Source organism: Hirundo rustica, chromosome 3, assembly GCF_015227805.2.
Source record: "Hirundo rustica isolate bHirRus1 chromosome 3, bHirRus1.pri.v3, whole genome shotgun sequence".
Classification (NCBI taxonomy): domain Eukaryota; kingdom Metazoa; phylum Chordata; class Aves; order Passeriformes; family Hirundinidae; genus Hirundo; species Hirundo rustica.
In genome coordinates, this window is record NC_053452.1 from 85,966,336 (window position 1) to 85,985,503 (window position 19,168).

Below are 19,168 nucleotides of genomic sequence, written 5' to 3' on the forward strand. Positions count from 1 at the left end.
TACAAAGGTTTCCATCCAACTCTCCTTTCACAAGGACATACGGCAAACACAAAATTGTGCAAAGACCATGGTAAGGGGACCATGCTGTGCTTTCCCATGGACTCTCATGGCAGTCCAATTCCAGCAGCTTGGGAATTCCTGCTGTACCCAATGTTTGGTAAATTACTCAAGTGAGACCTGGGGTTCATGTTTATCACACAAGACCTTGAAAACACACGAAAAATTAATTTTTTAGCACTTTATTAGACATTCTTGTACAGCCTTTCATTAGTTCTTGGAGTCAGGAAAGACAGGAGAAATTTAGTGAAGAAGAGAAAATGCCACTATTGACTGCTTCTCTGTAGGCTTGTTAGAGGAGCAACACATTAAAGGTGATAAAATTGTCTCAAAATCAAACATTTTCATTGTGCAGCAGATGAACAAGGATTTACCATTGTTTCCTCCAGATTTAGAAAACAAGGCTCTGTGGGAGTGCAAATCAAATGAACTCAGCTGGGAAATGCCTGACTTCCAAGGTGGGCAGAGACCTGGGAATAGAGCAGAGCAGCACAATTCTACTGTACAGTGGCTAAAACCTGTGGAGACCCTGAGTGGATTATCTAAACCCCAATGTAGTTCAGGTAGTTGGTCATTCTGTGAACCACAGAAAGAAGGATCTGCTGCAAGAAGGTGGGAGAACAAACCTGAATGAAGATAGAACTCAAATACTTTGGATTTCTGGTCTGCTTTTAATTATTTTATCAAGCCTTCTCTCCTCTTTACGTGAAATATCTTCATAATATTTATGAAATATCTTGTTAATACCTTGAAAATTTGTGTTAACTAGAATTAGTCTGATTTCCAAATCTGAGTTGAGTATGTTTGGTCAAAATGATGGAGGGTGTACAAAGAATAGAAAAAAAAAATACTCTTACCATCTGTTAAGACTTCTATTTGGACTGGAGAAGCACATTTCAAATCCCTCCTATGGCCTCCTCCAGAATAGAGTGCACGTAGAATAATCTAAAGGAAGTTCATTTCAGTATCAACAGGTCAACCTGGTTCAAATTTGTATCCAACATTTACTGCTGATCAGAGCAGGGACTGGTGGCTGAATTAGCGCTCTGGCCAGCCAGAGGCACAAGTGTTTCCACTTCCTCTAAAATGGGATCCTTTTTGCAGAAGAAAGGCTCCATAGCACAGCAGCTACTGGGATGTCAAAGATCCACTTTGGATTTCTGTCTCTAATCAGGAACAAGAAGGGTAAATAACTCAAATGTTATCAGCATATCCTGGCCTTATGTGTATCACCCATAACAGCACCTTCTGAAGCTCCTTTAAAACTATTTGTTAAATGTCTGTTCTTCCTAAATTGTCTGTTGTTTCATGTTTCTGGGTGGGGTATTTTTGTTTGTTTGTGGGTTCGTTTGTTTGTGCCCAAATCTTCTGTCTTAGAAAGCAGCAGCTCCACAAGCTGACTTTGCTGCATGGGGACTCATATATTGTTTCTCTGAATGGTTAAAAATCATCTACTGCAGTACAGTGAGAAAGCACAGCTTTCAGGTCCTGGGTTAATGCTGACTTCTATTTTCAGTGTTTTTTCTCTCTCCTTAGAATCTACAGCTTTTATCTTCTGGGCAGAGAAACTTTGGGGGAAAAAAAACCTCACCTTTTTCTGTCTTATCTGCCACTACTTTCTATGAAAAAGTTAGAGCAAGCCACTGCCCAGAAATATTGTTATACTCTGTATGGTTTTTTAAGTGTATGCACAGCATAACCCTCCAAGTAACTTTACTGACAAAGTATAAATCAATAATAAACCTTCCCTTTTTTCTTTTTTTTCCCCCCCCACATTCTGCTTCATTGTCTGTCCTACTGCACCCATTATCTGCTCCATCTATGTATCACTATTTATTCTTCCTCTGGCAGTCCTGCCCTCTGGCATCAAGTGCAAAGGTAGTGGGGATGCTGTAGAGAGCCAGCTGTGAAACAGTCTGTTAGACTTACTGATGTGACAGTGTGGACTCACTATGACACTGAATGAAGGCATAGAAAAGAGCACAGCCCTCTCACCTGCATGTTTCCTAGAAGAGTAAAGCCACCTCTGTAAGCCATCTGGCATTCTTCCTGGTATGGAGCCAGCACATACTTCCATGTAGCCCCCCCCGGGGAGGCTACACTGGGGTGAGCTCTGTCTCAGGAGTGCTGTAATCAGGAGCAGCCCTTCCACCACCCACACAGGACTTGTCAGATACCAAATGGGATAGTGGCGATCAGAAGGACAGAAGGTCGCAGGGTTCACCCTTTTACAGCTAAACTGGCCATTGGCTCCTGCCACCCATGCTCCACATTCACCTAATGAAAAATACACATTCCATATCTCATTTCCCTATACAAGTTTGTATTTTAGAGCTACAGAAGGATCTTACTAATGCCAGCATTGCTTAGAGATCCATGCTCAGTTCAGTTGACTTGTACTCATCCTTGACTTTTTGGAAATGCTTTGTACGTGAATGCTTTGTACACGATGCACTTTAAAATTTATCTGTGTGCTGTGATAAATATTTCATTAAAGCTTGGCTTGGGTCTCAGTTGTGTGAATTCCTCTATGCTGTGACCAGAAAGCATCTTTTCCTGCGCTTACCTCCAAGATTTTATCAGCACAGCACCGTCTTTTTCATCATCATCACTCTGTAAATATATTTAGAATTTTATTTCCTTGGTGGCCCATGTTCCCAGCATGATATACCAACATGGAAAAAAGCAAATGCTGTGATAAAGTCTTGATGGTTTATATAATTTGCTTCCTAATCTAGTTCTTTATGCCATAGATACTTTGACAGACCTATTTCATGAAATTGTTTCTGAACCTCACATGCCTGAAAATCAGATACATTTTCATTAGTATGATTTCTAACATTGAAATGGGATGTGGCTCATGTACCTTACATTATTACAGACTGGAAGTTGACATTTCTGTACCCCCAAATGGGTACAATGCTTGATGCAAGAGAAATATGACATTTGGTATACTCAGCCAATTTCTTCAGACAGCCAGGCTGTACTCTGCTTTCAATCACTGCCTATCCTTTATCTAAAACTCAGATGCTGTTTCTATTATTTAATATCCATCATACTGACTTTATTTACATAGATGCCTACCCAAAGATACTGTTGGACACTTAGTGCAAATCAGCAAGCTTCATCAGTCCAAATCAAGATCTGAAACACATACCAGTAAAGGTATGGAGGGATTTACTCAGGAAGCACTTGATCTGAGTCCCAGTCACAGCAAAAAAAGAATAATCCAGTCCTCTAATTCACATTTAAGATAATTGCTGAAAGGTTCAAGCATGCACAAGGAGTAAACTTCTGTGGTAATGGAACTGCAGGAAGGTAAGCTGCCTGCATGCTACCTGCATGTTTCTGATAACAGTCTGATGCAAGATACTACGACTCTGACTGGCACCACATCCTGCTGCTTCTTATAAGTGTTGGTTTGTTTGCTTTCTGAAAAGGAATCCTACTAAATAAATCTGATTTTTTTCCAAAGTTGTAAATTCAATAATTCAGCAGAATTATCCAGCTGACAAGTGAATCACCATCAGAAGTAAAACACTGAGAATATTTTCTGAATGAGAAACAGAAGTAGATTTACTACTTTGTTGTGCTGCAGTATTTTTTCTCAGATGTTTGACACTGCATGAAAGAGCTTTAGCTGACCATTGGGCAGTCTTGGCCTTCCTACCTTCATCTTGACTTATTAGCAAATGGTGCTCATTTTTCATCTAACAACCTACTTTGTGGAAATAAAATGAGGCACTTTTAAAAACAATTATTTATTTTAAACTTAACTTTCCAGATCCCTCCTTTGGGTCACTATTGGGTAGAAATGAGACCAATATACCTTGCAAATTTGCACCGTATCTCCTTGTGTCCAGATCTTCTGCAATTGCAAAGTGAAGAGCAACACAGTCCCAACTGCTTTCCTTTTGAGAACTGAAACAGGCCCAAGCTGGGAGTCTTACTCTCCATTTTCATTTCATGTAAAACAGCTCTGCCTGGGGCTTCTACTTTTATGTGTTTTGTTTTTTAAACCCACAAAAAGTCAGATTAAAGAAAAAAAAACAAAGCTTCTTTTTGAAGAGGGGTAATTGGAAAATATAGAAAAAACCCCCATTTTCTGTAATATTATTCCAATACAGTTCTTTGGCTAGAACATAAAGAAAAAAAATTTTGCAACTTATATTCTGATGGAAGAAAAAGCCCCAACCAAAGAACGAATCTCAGCTCACCTGTCTTTGTAACTTTTGCAGAGATGGCATTTAGCATTTAGACCTTCTCAGAAGTTTTCACAGCATTTTTCTCTACTCCAAGCTAGCTCCTGCTTAATTTTTTTTGCTTACATCAAACCAAAATTGAAATAACATCCATTCACACTTGCAGACAAGCCAGTATCCAGAATAATTATTTTTTCTTTGCTAAACAAGCTCAGCAACTTGCAGCCTTAACATGGTGGCTACATTACAGTGACGCTGGTTGATGAGGTGAATGGGAACAGTCATAAAGGCGGCTGGATTAGAAGGGGACAATTACTTAACAGAAGAAAATATCTACTTGGAAAATACTCTCAAGGGAAATGCCTGCCAGCCTGGGGACTTTGAGCCAGTGAACCAGAAGCATCCTCGAGAAGTGCTCATCTGGCACCTTTGAAGTACACCTGAGTACCTAGAAATTGGAAACCTTCAGAGATACCATCAATAACTGCAAAAGCAAGGAACTGTAACAGCAAGTTATTATCTGAAAAGGTGAAAAATAATCTGGAAAAATGGGAAAACAACCTGAGAAAATATGAATTAGTAGGTGGCTGTTCTATCAGCAAGAAGATGATAGCAGTTTGAAAAAAAAAAAAATTGGTCTAAAAGAACAGAAAACATTTTCATCTATCATCTGCCCCAGATGAAAACCACCAGCTAACATCTATTGTCTGCTCGGAGTGGTGGTGCCCTAAGTAGTCTTATGTCTCTGTGACAATTTTTTTTTTTTTTTTTAATCCAAAATGGAGCTGTTTTCTCTCTGACAACTTCCTGTGCTGCACATACTTTTCATTTCCTAAACAGGTTGAATTCTCCACATGAACTTTCTGTGAAATCTTAGACTGCCACTGGGGTGCCCCCCCGATCCCAGTTTCGAGCTCTGAAGTAAGACTGTCTCCGTTACATTGTTGGTTCCTTTTGGGCCCCCTTCTGGGGTTCATATGATTTGTCCTCCCACTTTCGAACAGTTTGTCCCCTTCTAATTTCCTTAATACTCACGTTAAAAGTTCAATAAGTATATCTACTGTTCTGCTGATAAATTGTTTTACTAATAAAGACTTTCTAGTAACCTGTAACAGTACATACCTGCTTGGCTACTGCTAAAATAGTGACAGTCACTCTAGCTGATTGTTGCTGTACTACTGGTAGATTGCTGTACTACTATTGATTGCTAGTCTTATTGACTGCTGACATACTAGTAATTGCTCAGAGAAATTCTTTAAACTCAGGAGAAACATGTAGGAGAAGGGAATACAGGTGACCACAACCCTGATAAGTAACAGCTGTGTTAATTAACCAATACAGCCTCACCCCTGATGAGTCACAGCTATCTTCAATATAGGTAAGTGTGATAAAAGGGAGTGTGTAAGCTGGTGAGGGGAAATCATGAAGAAGAAGGAGCCTGCAGGGAGAGAATCACTGCTGTGAGGTCAGTCTGGGTCTGCGGTTAGAGCTTGTTGTTGGAACCTGCAGTCATAGTCTAGCTAGGTAAAAGTCTGCATTCAGAGTCTGAAAACTGATACATGCTGTCATAGTTTAGCAGGCAACAACCAGCAGTCAGAGGCTGCAAGGGAAACCTAGACTGGGAGCTCGCTGTAGCCTGAGTCAGAGAATAGTTGGAGTCAGGATGGCTGAACTGTAAAGAGGAATAAACCAGGACCGTTATTATGCTGTGACAAACATGAAGTCTGGGTCTCAGCTTTTTTCTACCCTCTAGTGAGAGGGCTGCTGCAACAGAAACATATTCTCTTTATTAAGCACAGGCCTATTTGCTAATGCTGACTTTTGTGGTAATAAATGGTAAATTTGGAATAGGCTGCCTAGGGAAGTGGTGACATCACTATCCCTGGGAGTGTTCAAAAAAACCAAGTAGACGTGGCACTTTGAGATATGGTTTGGCTGACACTGTGATATTCAGGTAAAGGTTGGACTTGATGATCTTGGGCGTTTTTTTCCAGCCTTAATGATTCTGTGATTTTATGATCTGTAATAAAGCAGGGAAATCCAGAGAATGAAGTCTCCCTGTCCTTATGCATTACAGAATCCTAAAACCCCATGGTTGTGATCTCCACACATCTGCAGGCTGGGAAGCTGTTGGGGGTTAAGTTTGGTTTAATTTTTTTTTTTTTCTTTCCCTATAGAATTCCCCCCCCCCCATAATTTGCTAAGAGACTAAATATTGATGCTTAAAGGATACTTGACCCACACAAAAGAAGTGGTGAGGGCAGTAGATCACTTAGTTTGGGGGAGGGAAAGGCTCAGCAGCTCTGGGAGCTGAGGGTGCTCTCCTCCTGCTCTCGGCATCAGAGAGGATGGTCGGGTCACTACTGGCTGCATGAGGAGCCCACTGTTAACAGAGGGTCCGGTCCTGGGAATTCTATCATCTGCTGGAGCGCCCAGGAATTCGGAGCTCCTTGCCTGCCCTGCTGGAGCTGGGTCAGCCCCTGTCCAGCCATCGCGGATTCTTCAGCACTGCTCACTTTGCCTGCCGGGACACCCCCTGCCTGCCGGGACACCCCACCGTTTCCAGCCATCAGCCCGGAGTTTTTCCACCGTTTCGGCTTGGTGCTCTCGGGGTCCCAAGAGATCAGACTGCCCGGGACTTGTGAGACAAAGCACCTTGGGGTTCTTGGTTCTGTTTATTATTGTTGTTGTTGTCTGTCCTGTTATATTTACTAGTAGAGGACTGATATTCCTTTCCCCATAGCTCTGACTGAAAACCTCTTTAATTTTCTAAATTATAATAACTTGGAGGGAAGGGATTGGAGTTCCCCATTCCTAGAGAGGACCCACCTCTCCCTAGCAGATACCTGTCTTTTCAAACCAAGACAGAAGCCCTTCAGACATGACATGAGAAGGAGCAAAGTCAATTTCCTCACAGAGCTCTGAGTCAGATGTATGGATGTTCTTGTGAGGTTGGCATTGGTGATGCGGCAGCACCATGGCCAAAATGGGTAAGCTGAGAAGCAAATGTGGAAACTGGGAGAACAAACACATATGGAAAAATTATAAGCAAAATGACATGAGTCAAAATTATGCACTATTTCTGCATTTGTGAAAGAACTAAACTTGATTAGTTTTGCAGATAATATTGTGAAAATTGTTGAATGCTCCTAGGAAATGACGTCTGGACTTAGTGTTTTCCTCCACTACATATGTGCATTTCATGAACGAAAAAGACCAATTAATTCCATTTGGATTTAACTCTTCTTTTGGTTCTCTTAAACTACTTCTGGTCCAAAACCTATTTATTTACATTGTCAATTTGGTTTTAGTTCTCTGCCCAGTTTTACAGCTCACCTGGTAGTTGTATATATAGGCAGTTGCTAAGGAATAGGAAATGAATAGTCTTCATCTCAGCACAGGAAAAATCAAATCTGCTACCTTGCTGCTGTGTTTGGAAGTCTACAGCAAAGACAAACATAGGAGAAAATGAGCTTAAGGGCATCTCAGCAAGAGCATTGCTATGAGCTGATGGAGATAAGATGATTCTTTCACTGTCCTCATCCCAAAGAAGGTAAAAAACCAGTTCTACTCATCCAAAAGAAAGTAAAAAAACCCCAGTTCTAACCAGAGCTGCTTGGAAAGGCTTTTTTTTTTTTTTTTTTTTCCTTCCTCCCCTCCCCCTTCCTAACTACTCTTTTTATCTCTTTAAATAAAAATCTGGAGGTCTGAAACTTTGACACTTGTTCATATGGCCCAAATACGTTGCTGCAGAAGAGCTCTTCACTGTTACTCCTGGAGCCAGGTTCTTCCTTCATGCACTCTCTCCTCTTTGCAGGGATGCCAGAGCAGAACCGTTGCCACAGTGCATTTCAGGAGACACCATCATCCGATGGCTTGGTGAGGACAGCAAAGTTATGAGAGAGCCAAGGAGTGACTCCCACAAACCACTGGCAACAGCGCCAAATGAATTTTTTCCACACATCTGGCCAAAATGTTTTGGCTTTTGCCATTTAGTCTTTAGAGGAAAGAGGGAAAAAAAATACGTTTTCCATCCAAAGCAAGTGCTGTCTTGTGAAAAGAAAACTCTAAAGAGAATTTCAAGAGAGTTTTGACAGAGATTTTCCAACCAGTGGTCTGGTAGAATGGAGGGTGTAGAGATGATGGTCACACAGCTGTGTCCACTCTTGCCCAGGCAGCTAAACAAGAGGGCACAGTGGAGGTTCTTGGAAATCTTCACAGCTCCACAGCATTACTCAGGAGGGCCTGACCCCTTTGCTTTGGAGGCCATGCAGCACTTTCAGTGCCCTGCTCACTAAAGGACCTCAGCAAAGAAATGAAAGGATCCCTCTTGGTACCTGAAATCTGGAGAACTGGGGAGGGGGGGCCCTGCAGGTCAGGAGTTTCTTCCTGAAAAATTAAAAGTTGATATTCAAACCACTTATTATCTTCTTTCATGTGTGTTTTCTTTCTTTTTGTGGTTCTGATTCAGCAGCAATATTCTTCTCACTGCAATTTATAGATAAACTTGCCCTTGCTAAGAAGGAATCCTCTACAGCAGTGATATATGCCCATGTTGCTAGTTTTATTGCTTTTTCACAGTGCACTGTTTGCAAAAAAGGTGGCTGCTCAGCACTTTTTCCCCACTTTAATATCTGCAAGACTTTGGTTTTGTCTTCTCTCTTTCATGTGCGTTAACTTGAGAAATAAGCAGGAACTGTTTCTTAAATCCAAATAAAAAGGATAAATAAAAATTATCATCTATGCAGCTTCCTGGGGTGGTGTCCCCATCATGTTCCCCTAATCTAATAAAACTAAAAGTGAGCAAGATCTTATTATTACTATCCACTGGCCACCATATTTGTTCACAATAGGCAATTCTTCCTTTTAATAGTATGTAGAGGTAACTCACAAGGAGCCCCAATATATGTATCTTTGCCCGTTTAATCATTCCAGATCCTCTTGTGCACCCACACTTCAAAATATCAGCTCTGAATCTCTTCTAGAGACAATTTTTATTAGGCAAACATCCTCTCTTCATGGTCATTTCCCAGGCCAATTTAGAACACCTATTTTCAAGGCTTTAATTCAGCTCTCATTCTTAAACTTTTTTAAAGAAAGACTGAGTTCCTTCTGGAAGTCTCCTAGGTATCATGTACTATATAATTTCCTTGACTTTTTTTTTTCTTTTCCTCTGAATTCTGAAACTCGCTAAATAACAATATTTCAAAAAAGAAAACAGTGGTACTGCATGGCGTGCATTCAGGCTGAAAGGGAAATATTTTATTACAAAGGCATTCTGCAGAAGAAAGTACTCCTAAGAGGAACATAAAACAACTCTAAAAAGATTAAAAACAACATATGGTATTTTTTCCCTTTCTTCCCCCAATACTAGATCGACCAAACACGTAATTTAGCTTTTTATGATCTGGCATCAGCAAGTGCCAGTTATCATTGTTCAGCTGCCATCACACAGCTCCTTAACAGATTGCAGTATAGCTACAATTAATTAGGAAAGCTTGCTGCTGGCACTGGCATTCCAGGGCTCCAGCTCTCCTGGGGAGTATGTGGTCACTCCCCAATGGGGAGCTCTTAGCTGGCAAAAGCCAGCAGGCTTCACACGACCCTTAACACTGATTTTTTTTTTTTTCCCAGAGATTCATTGCATTTAGCACTATGTAATGATAAAAACCTCAGCACCAAGGGAGGTGTGGAACAAGTTTTTGAGTACGGGAGACAGCTACAAGTGGCGAACTTAACAAAATACAGGAGCTCGCTAAGTCTCTTAGCTGTCACCTAAATGCACAGCTGTCATAGAAATGTTCGAGTATCTCACTGGAGCTAGCACTCTGACACCATCCAGCTCCTCCCTGGGGCAATTCAGCAGCTTTCAGTGTGACATCTACAGGCCTTGAGGGGGCCCAGCACAGCACCAGCAGAGCTGTAGCTTCAGTGCTGTGGGATTTTGAACTCCTGCCTATCCAATAAATCTCATTAAAGTAAGCTAAAAATAGAATAACATTATTTCTCCATTTGCTTGACCAGTGAGGGGGAGGCCTGCGGTGGGGACTGGGAGGAGCAGTCTGTGTACGTGTCTGCAAAGCCAAGGAGGTATGTCCTCCAAGACTGATTTTTATTATGCTGCGTCTCAGTGAGAAAGTTGGTGAACTCTACTTCAAACCCAATAAAGGCTTTTAGCTTCTGCTGACTTACATATCAGAGAAATTATGTCTTTTTCAGGCTACCAGTGATTTAAACATCTGTGTTTGGCAAAGATAAGGAATTAAAGTTAATTGTCAGAGAACGCAGATTGTATCCTCCCTTAGAGTGCTGGTTTTAAAGCAGAGAAGGCTTATGCAATTGCAGTGAATTTCTGCTTAATAAATACCTGTCTTTATGTATTTACAACAAGAAATGCTGAATACATGAAATATTTTAATTAGAAAAATTCCCTTCACTGTTGTTTCTTCTATTACATCTTTCTTCATAATGAATGAAGAAGTAAGATTTCATCACATTTTCAATACTATGTTGATAGGCTGTCCTCTGCAGTTTCCAGTGACAGATGTAAAAGTGAAAATGCCTACAATGCAGTCCCAGTTCAAATTATATGTAACAGTGTTTTCCCTAAGATTAAAACCCTCTCTGCCTCCTATTATACTTTTACTAATTTAGCCTTGTACTTCTGTGATAGTCTGTTCACATGCCTCTTTCAAGAGCCCTGCAAAGTGGGAAAAGACAGATGTCTGCACAGATTTTGAAGAAGGGAATGAAAGAGGATTGCTTAACTTGATTAAAATAATTCAGTGAGTCAAACTAGAATTAGAAAGAAGATCACAGAACTGACACTGTTCCTACAGTCTTTCTTCCCCTCTCAGTTCAGGGGATCTTTTCATTCTTGTATTATCTATTCAGAATACTATTTCTTTTTGCAGTGCTACTTTCACTCTCAAGGATCTTGAGCCAAATTGAAAATAATTTCAGAAAAAAAAAAAAAAAAATAAAGAAAGAAATCAAACCAGAAAATATGAAAGGGGTCTTCTTTATCCAGATGCATAAATTTTGTGGTGCTTCTTACTTTATCTTCCATCTTTTACTAGAAAATATTTAAAGTTAAAGACAAAAGGAGAAAAAGCACTATAAATCATAGAAGGAAGTAACAGGATTATTTGCTGTAATATTGGAGGTGTTTCTGGCAAAACTTTTAATAATGTGTTTTCTAATGAATGCTTTATTCTTTAAATAAAATAGTGTAAGTTAAAATTACATGAATTTTGCTATGAGAAAAATGATAGCTGAATTTAAAAAGGGAAATACCATCTGTGTTCCAAGGTGATTACTTACAAGTGTTTTAATACACATGATTTTGAAAATGCTTATGATTTTCAGATCTGATAACAGAGGGAGCTTTTCCTCACAAGATAATTTGAGGCCTCTGTTAGTTTTTTTCTGGGTGCTACAGTCCAGAGCCATGAGGGAGATTTGCATCGGAGAATCTGGATAAGTGCAGCTCAAGCATACAGAAAAGGAAAATATAGGTTCCTTCATAAGCAGTAGAGAGTTTCAAAAGTCTTACAGACTATTAAATATTTCCCTTTAAATTAATTTAAATTACTTATTTTAATTACATCACTTGTCAATCCATCCAGCTGCAACTGGTCCTCAATGAAGCACAAACAGTACAGGAGGTTCCTGGAAAGTATTGGTGACAGTGTCTCACATAGTGGAGGATCCTACAAGGAATTGTGTGTTGTTACTATATTAACAGAGAAGGCTTCATTGGAGATGTGAATGATGAGCACAGCCTAGGCTGCAGTGACAGTGAGATTATGGAGCTCAGCACCGGGTGAGAAGGGAGCAAGCAACAAGATGACAAGCATGGACTTCAGGAGAGCTCCTTTTAGCCTCTTCAGGTGTCTCCTTGAAAGTGTCCCATGGGGATAGGTCCTTCAGGGAAGAGGGGTCCAAGAGAGCTGGTTGATACTCACAGATCCCTTCCTCCATGCTCAAGAAAGATGCATTCAGATGAGCAAGTAATTGAGCAAAAGGAGAAAGAGACCTTCATGGATGCATAAAAAACTCCTGTCATTACTGAAGTGTAAGCAGGAAATACACAGGAGATGGAAACAGGGTCAGGCCACTTGGAATGAGTATAGAGAGGTTGTCAGAGTAAGGAGAAATGAGACATGGAAGGCCAAGGACCATCTGGAATTAAAACTGGTCAAAGATGTCAAAGACAACAAGAAAAGCTTTTTCAAATACATGAAAAAGAAAAGGAAAGCTAAGGATAATGTGGGCCTGTTACTTTGTGGAGGGGGACCCTGGCAAGAGAGGATGCAAAGAAGACAGAGTTATTGAATACTGTCTTTGCACTGGTCTTCACTGACCCAGGACACCAGGGTAAAGGAGTGTTGGAAGACTCTCCTTCATCAAGGAGGATTGGGTTAGAGAACACTTGACATCCATAAGTCCATGAGCCCAAGTAAGCTTTGCTGTTATGCAAAGTTATTTTAATTTTTTTTTAACTTTTAACCTTCTGTTTATCTTTTGAACTGTGAACAAGCACTGTGTCCTTTCAACCAGAGAACTAATGAGCTCCTTCAAGTGGCTCACTAGTTTGCAAAACTACTGCACCTATCTTCCTTACCTTCCTCTCACTTCAAGTTTGCTCCTGGTTCTTTGGGAAAGGATGGCAAATATAGAGAGACCTCAAGTAGTATATAGCATTTTAATACAACTGTCAGAATAGCAACTTTTAATGTTAATGTATTTTAACAAAATGCTATGATTCAGAAGTGAAATCTCTTGTCCCCCTCTCCCAGAGAGTGTTCAGGATGGGGTGGGCATCAGCATAGACAATGAGGGAATTTAGGATTGCGCAAACTGGATTTTTGAGAGAAAGACAACTATACAACCTTTATTCATGGGGCTGGAAAACCCATTTCATCCCTGTCCAGACATTGGCTGATATGGGGTGAGGGTGACAGCACCCAGAGAAAGGCAAGGTACCACAGATTTATCAGACATATCAGCTAGTGTCAGAGGAAATTGCTGTGGCCTGGAGGCAGCACAGACAGTGGTGGCTATAGCCTGAGATCTACAATATTATCTAATTATCTTTTCACAGTATTTGAAGGAGGGACATTCAGTCTTTTGCTGGGACTTTATAAACACCTCCTTTTTAAGTACCGTATGAAAGCACTCAGCAGCACACATCTCTAAGTAACACCTGAAAGTTCCTCCTCACAGCCCTGTGTGGTACAGGATAAAAACATAGATGACTCTAACTGCATTTTTAAAAACAAGATTAAGAAAATGAATTGTGCAAAATCTTTGCCTCGTGATTAATATTAAGGAGGAGAAATCTCAACTAGTAGTCAAAGCATGTTCTGAATAACAGAACATATGTACTAAAACAAAATGTCAAACATTTTCTGGTCAGCTGCATTCTCAGCTTGATGTGCCTCCTACTCTCCCACAAGCTCAGCATCACCTGCTAAGCTCCAGAGTGAAATCAGGCCTACATTTCGGTGGCTTTTCCAAAGGGTCCTGGTGCCACTGAGGAGTTACAGTGCAGTAGTGGGAATAGTCAGACCCTGTGGAGAGTGTAGGCACAGTAGGGAGGTAGGAGAATAAGATTTGGAGGGACTTGAGGGGAAATGCACCTTTTGGATCCACAACTTTGGAAGAAAAACGAAAGTTAGAGAATACAAGTGAAATAACTACTCACAGAAAATGTACAAGACTATTTTTAAGAAGGTTTACCCCTCACAACCAAAGGTATTCCCTTCCACCCTAGGGAAAGCTGTCAAGGGGCACAAACCTTCAGAAGCTCTGGGCTTCACCATCACCTCTTGTGCCCAAGGCACCTGGCTCCCTTGAAGCAGTACCATAAGACAGTGTGACCAGAAGAAAAGGCTACACTGGAAAAGAAATGTTAGGTCAAACAAGGCATCTGCATTGACCTATATATTTACAAACTAAGTGTCCAACCTCTGCAATTAACAGTGTATACATCAATGACAAAAATTTGAAAAACTTTCACTGGAACACGATAAAAGAGTTCTTTGAAATATAACCCTCACCTGCACAAAGTGATAGTACTGAAGAACTGGGAAAGATGAGGAAGTGGTAGCCTGAAAAAAAGATTACTCATAGCTGCAAGCAACAGAAAAGTGAGGCTTATGAAAACAACTGTTTCATAATCAAAATTATAGTAAGTGATAAGGCAGTGTATTCTCTAGTGTGGAAACTTAGGAGCTGTTTTCATATAAAGATATTTGGCTTATTAAGTTAACTGAGAAGGTCACAGTGAAGCAGAATGATGCTCCCAAGAAAAAAAAAACACCCTAACAGTTTTCCTCATTATTATATCTATATTCCACACAGTGAGTAGGCACCTAGATGTTGTTATGACTATATTAGATTAGTTGCAATGATTTCTTTGAAACGATCTGTTCTGCCTGGCCTTTTCTCTCTCCTCAGTTCAGACACTAAACAGCAAAAGACAGCTGCAGTATTCTGTCTGTTTTACAGTCTACTGCAGGGAGAGAAAAACACCTAAGCTCTGGGATCCAGGTGACTCTGGGTCAGCTCTTCAAAGACAAAGGTGGAAAGGTATTTCTTCAGGACCATATCTACCCACACTTTGTGGGGTCTTTGTTGATCTACAGTGGGCATCTCAGCTGCCACTCACCATCCACAGACAGAGTTTACAGAGAAACTCAAATGAAGGAACGGTCTTCCTAAGACCCTACAGCCCCTCTCATGGATGTGAGTTGTTCAGGGCTACCTCCTATGTTTTGGAAAAGTCCAAATTATGAGTTCTGGGGCATTTGGATCTCTATTTTGATTCAGATTTGTCTCCTTTTACTGACATCTGTTTTAATCTTTAATGAGGCAAACTGTAGTGTGTGATTTGGAAGAGAACCAAGAAAAAGAGGGTTTTGATTTTCAGTTCATTTAAACACCAGACGGTCAAGAAACATCATCCTTCCAGCTAATTGAAGTCTGACTGCAGATTGCTGCTAATCTAGGCCTGAGTTGTGAGCTGTATTGTGGTCCTGTGTCACCAATCTGCATGCAGCAGCCACACCTTGCCGCGTGACTGAGAGATGGAACTTCATAAGAGGGGGTGCAAAAGTAGTCTAAACAGGGAGCCTTAAGATAAAACTCGAGAAAAAATAGGTTGGAGTTTGAATTGAAAGCAGCTTACTGAAGTCTAAGCTGAAGTCTAAGTCTAAGTTGAAATTAGAGTAAAAAGGAGTTGAAGTCAGATATTATTCTTACAGTACAGTGTTAGATACTTGTTACAGCTCAAATAGGTCACAGCCCTAAACAGTAATATCTTTAAGTAATATCTTCCATTTCATTCTTACTTAATGAAAATAAAGTAAGAATGAAATGGAAGGTCACAAGCAAAAGAGATAGTAGGAATACTTCAGTAAAACAAACAGGAGAAGAAAAATAGTTAAGTTGCAGGTCCAGAATACTGCAAATGGAAACTTTCTCTAGCCAAAGCTTTAAGCGTCTTACAAAACAGCTGTAGAAAAAAAATTCCAATATGAAGAGCATGGGCCTCTTGGATTCTGTTTGTCTGGAAGGGCACATTTCCATGTTGTTGCAGGTGTGGCTTTGATTTATTCTAGTGGCACATGAGCTACATTTACATGAGCTGAGATGGAGACCAGCAACAGACCTTCTGCAGCAACAAGAAAATTAATGTGACTTTATTTACCTGTCCAAAACCTGAAGCAAATACTGTGCAAATACACCCTAAGTTCAGAAACTTAAGGTGACATATGCTTCTCTTTCTAAGTACCGTTAATTGTATTGAATGCATTAGGCTCTCATTTTAAAAACATCCTGGTTTTATTTCCTGCTCAGAGGTTGCCACAGCGCTGTGACAATCAAAAGAAATGTCTCATATGGTAATTAATGCAATGAGCCTGGTGGATTCATCATGATTGCTGTAAATGTCATTTCATGGGCCCACAGTTTGTTCTCACCATGTTTTCAATTTTTTTTTTTAAATATTTTTTCTCTCTCTTTTTTTTTTTCTTTTTTTTTTCTTTTTTTTTTCCCAATGCTGCTATCTGCACACTCACTATGAATAAATAGAAAAGATACCATTGTTTGGAAGCTGCTGTGGAGTTGACAAATACCTGGGAAACATTTATCACCAGAATGATAATTTTAAATTGGAGTCTGAGAAGACTATGGCCTGGCTAAAAGTCACATAGGGTAGAACCAATACCACATTATTTCTGAAAAAAGAAAACACCTTAATATTACATTCAGGGCTTTTTAACATATATGTGGCAGAAATTGAATAAAATATACAGAACAGAATCTGGATTTGTTGGTCTGGACAGGTGAAGAAATCAGCTGGGCATTCATGAAGAAGCAAACTGAGACAGAGATGAAGCATTAATAATGTTTTTGTTCTGGTGAAAGGTAAATATTCTGGAGGAGTAGATGCCAGGGTGCTCTGGGAACTCTGTGCAGGAGCTGGGGTCCTTCTCGACTGTACCACTCATTAGCTGTGCTGCACGGAAGGTACTGTTCAGCCTACAGGCAAGTTTAAAATGCTGTGACATGTTCATCTCAGTCTGAAAGCATGGAGGATACTAACTCTATAAACAGTACTCTTTGCTTCCTTTTTTTTTTTTTTCTTTTTTTTTTCTTTTTTTTTTTCTTCCCTTTCTTTCTGGCCACAGTTAGCTGCTGTCTTGATTTCCACTTTAGTTTATTGCTAGAATTAATCTCTCTAGGGGATTGAACTGCAGAGCTCCAATTTACTGACTGCAGCCTCAATGGCAATGTGACAGACATTTGAATAAATACATAGACATGTGGATGTAAAGTGATAGAAATCTGTAAGTATATTTTAGTCCCTTAAATAATTTTTAGCCCATTTTGACCTGGTATGCCTAGCCAGTAACACCAGCTAGGTATTAAAAAAAATACCATTTTTTAATTCCCTGGGAAAGAAAGGCCAAGAATTATTTAGTTTTCATGATCTCTTTAAGTACAATATATATTATATTTTGCAAGAAACTGTATCTATGGTCTTCCCCAGAAACAAACCCAAACCCATTGCATTTTATATATTGTATGAGATTATTGCCAGAAAGAGAGCTGAAGCCGTTCTGATGTCCTTTGCCCAGCAAAGAATGGCTGTCAGGGAGTGTGGTAGTATCTCCAGCTCCTGCCTCTGCTGCTTTCCAGCCTCTGGTCTCCCCCAAGGAAGAGAAGTGGAATGGGAGGAAGAATGCTCCTCATGCCTTGCTTGGGAGCCATGTGGAAAGTTTCTGATGGGAAGATAGTTGGCAGCAAGGAAAGTTTATGGACCGAGTATGTGAGCCAGCAGAGAAGATGCTGGCTAAGTCTAAAAATGTCTGGGCAAAATATGCAAGCCAAAGTACATATACAGAGGAGAGAGAATGCAGGGCAGCGGGTGGATAAATAGTAGAAGAATGAAGTAGCTGCATAAACATTACTGGAAAACTTCAGACTGGTACAGAACGGGCTGTGACGCTACTTAAATAATTGAAAGCTTCTATAGATGTGCTGGGGTCTCAACTCCCACTGCCATGGGATCGAGGTCACTGATGGGCAACTGAAATGCCCTCCTAATATGAGCTGGCTGTTCCAGCTGCTCTTCCAGAAAGGCAAGGGTCACGTCTGCTGCCCTCTTACCGATATCTGGGCTACCCTAAGGCTCTTCGAATGCTTTGGAATGACAGGTACAGGCAACGGAATAAAGCTTTTAATCAGCAGAGCAGTGAAGCTTGTCTTAGTTCATGGCACACCGCTGGGCTTCAGTTACACTGTTTTAAGCAAAACGGGATATGCCACATGGTCTCTCATGCATCCCACATGAGATCTACCAGCCTTATGAAGCTGCTGGGTGTCTATGGTACCTCTAGTGACTCCAACTAGGCATCTGGATTTAATCTCCCATGGCTGATGAGCTTTAGGCTCCACTGACTCCATTGGCCTACCTTCTTTATTATGCTCAGAGCTTGAAGACCTATAGATATAAAGACATTCAACTTCAGGTTTGCCATTCTTGAACTGAACAGCATCCCAGGTATTTATCTAATCAGGGGCAAATAGGGAAAGACTCCTTAGAGCTACTCACCCACCCAAGAGAAAAGAGAGTTTTATCAAATATTATCAACAATTTGAGGAAGATTGTATTGGTTAAATTGGATGGGGTTTTGTCTTGAAATATTTCTTGCCACTGAGCAGCTGTTAAAACAAAAGCAGTAACAAATGAATCTGTAGCAGAATCTATAGTTTTCTGTGCCCTGAGACATTGGATGGTTTATTTAAAGAATATGTCAAAGAAGCCTATCAAAGCAGAAATACTATTTTTTAAAAAGTTATTTGCTATTGCTTTAATTATTTGAAGAGATGCCTGGAAAATTTCACCAAATTAAACTGGAAACTAAATAGTACATCAATTTTCAGTACATTTTCTCAATTCCTGGAATGGTTATAATTATTCCTTCAGAGACAGCTCCTAGGAATCAAAATCTACTGCTTGTGTACAAAATTAGGCAAACAGTCCCAATCTCTAAAAATTTACAACCTGACTAAAATCCTAATCCAGAAACCCATTTACTCATTCATTTTACAGTAAGTGTTTAAATAGCTAGGGCCTCTTAAAATCATTCTTCAACAGATGAGCTGAGTGAATATAAAATATGGTTGTCACTTTCTGAGTTTTGCCAGAACTTCCATAACTTATATAAACACAGAGCTTAGAAACATGAGAGCTGAAATTCCAAGCAGTATTTTTATACATACACTTATACGTATGGTGTGTGTAGTATATGTATAGATCTGTGTATAAATATGTATTCATGTACGGATGTGTATCCAATCACAAAGCTTGCACTGCTTCTGGGAATCTTAGTCAT

The 19,168-nt window shown here is 40.1% G+C and overlaps 1 long non-coding RNA gene across 1 annotated transcript; it reads left to right on the forward strand.

Moving 5' to 3' along the window:
- Nucleotides 1–5,672: 5,672 nt before the first annotated feature.
- Nucleotides 5,673–9,047, forward strand: LOC120750859 (uncharacterized). The gene is made up of 3 exons (XR_005700172.1): nt 5,673–5,724; nt 7,656–7,812; nt 8,077–9,047. It is a non-coding gene; the product is annotated as an uncharacterized LOC120750859 (long non-coding RNA).
- Nucleotides 9,048–19,168: the final 10,121 nt, after the last annotated feature.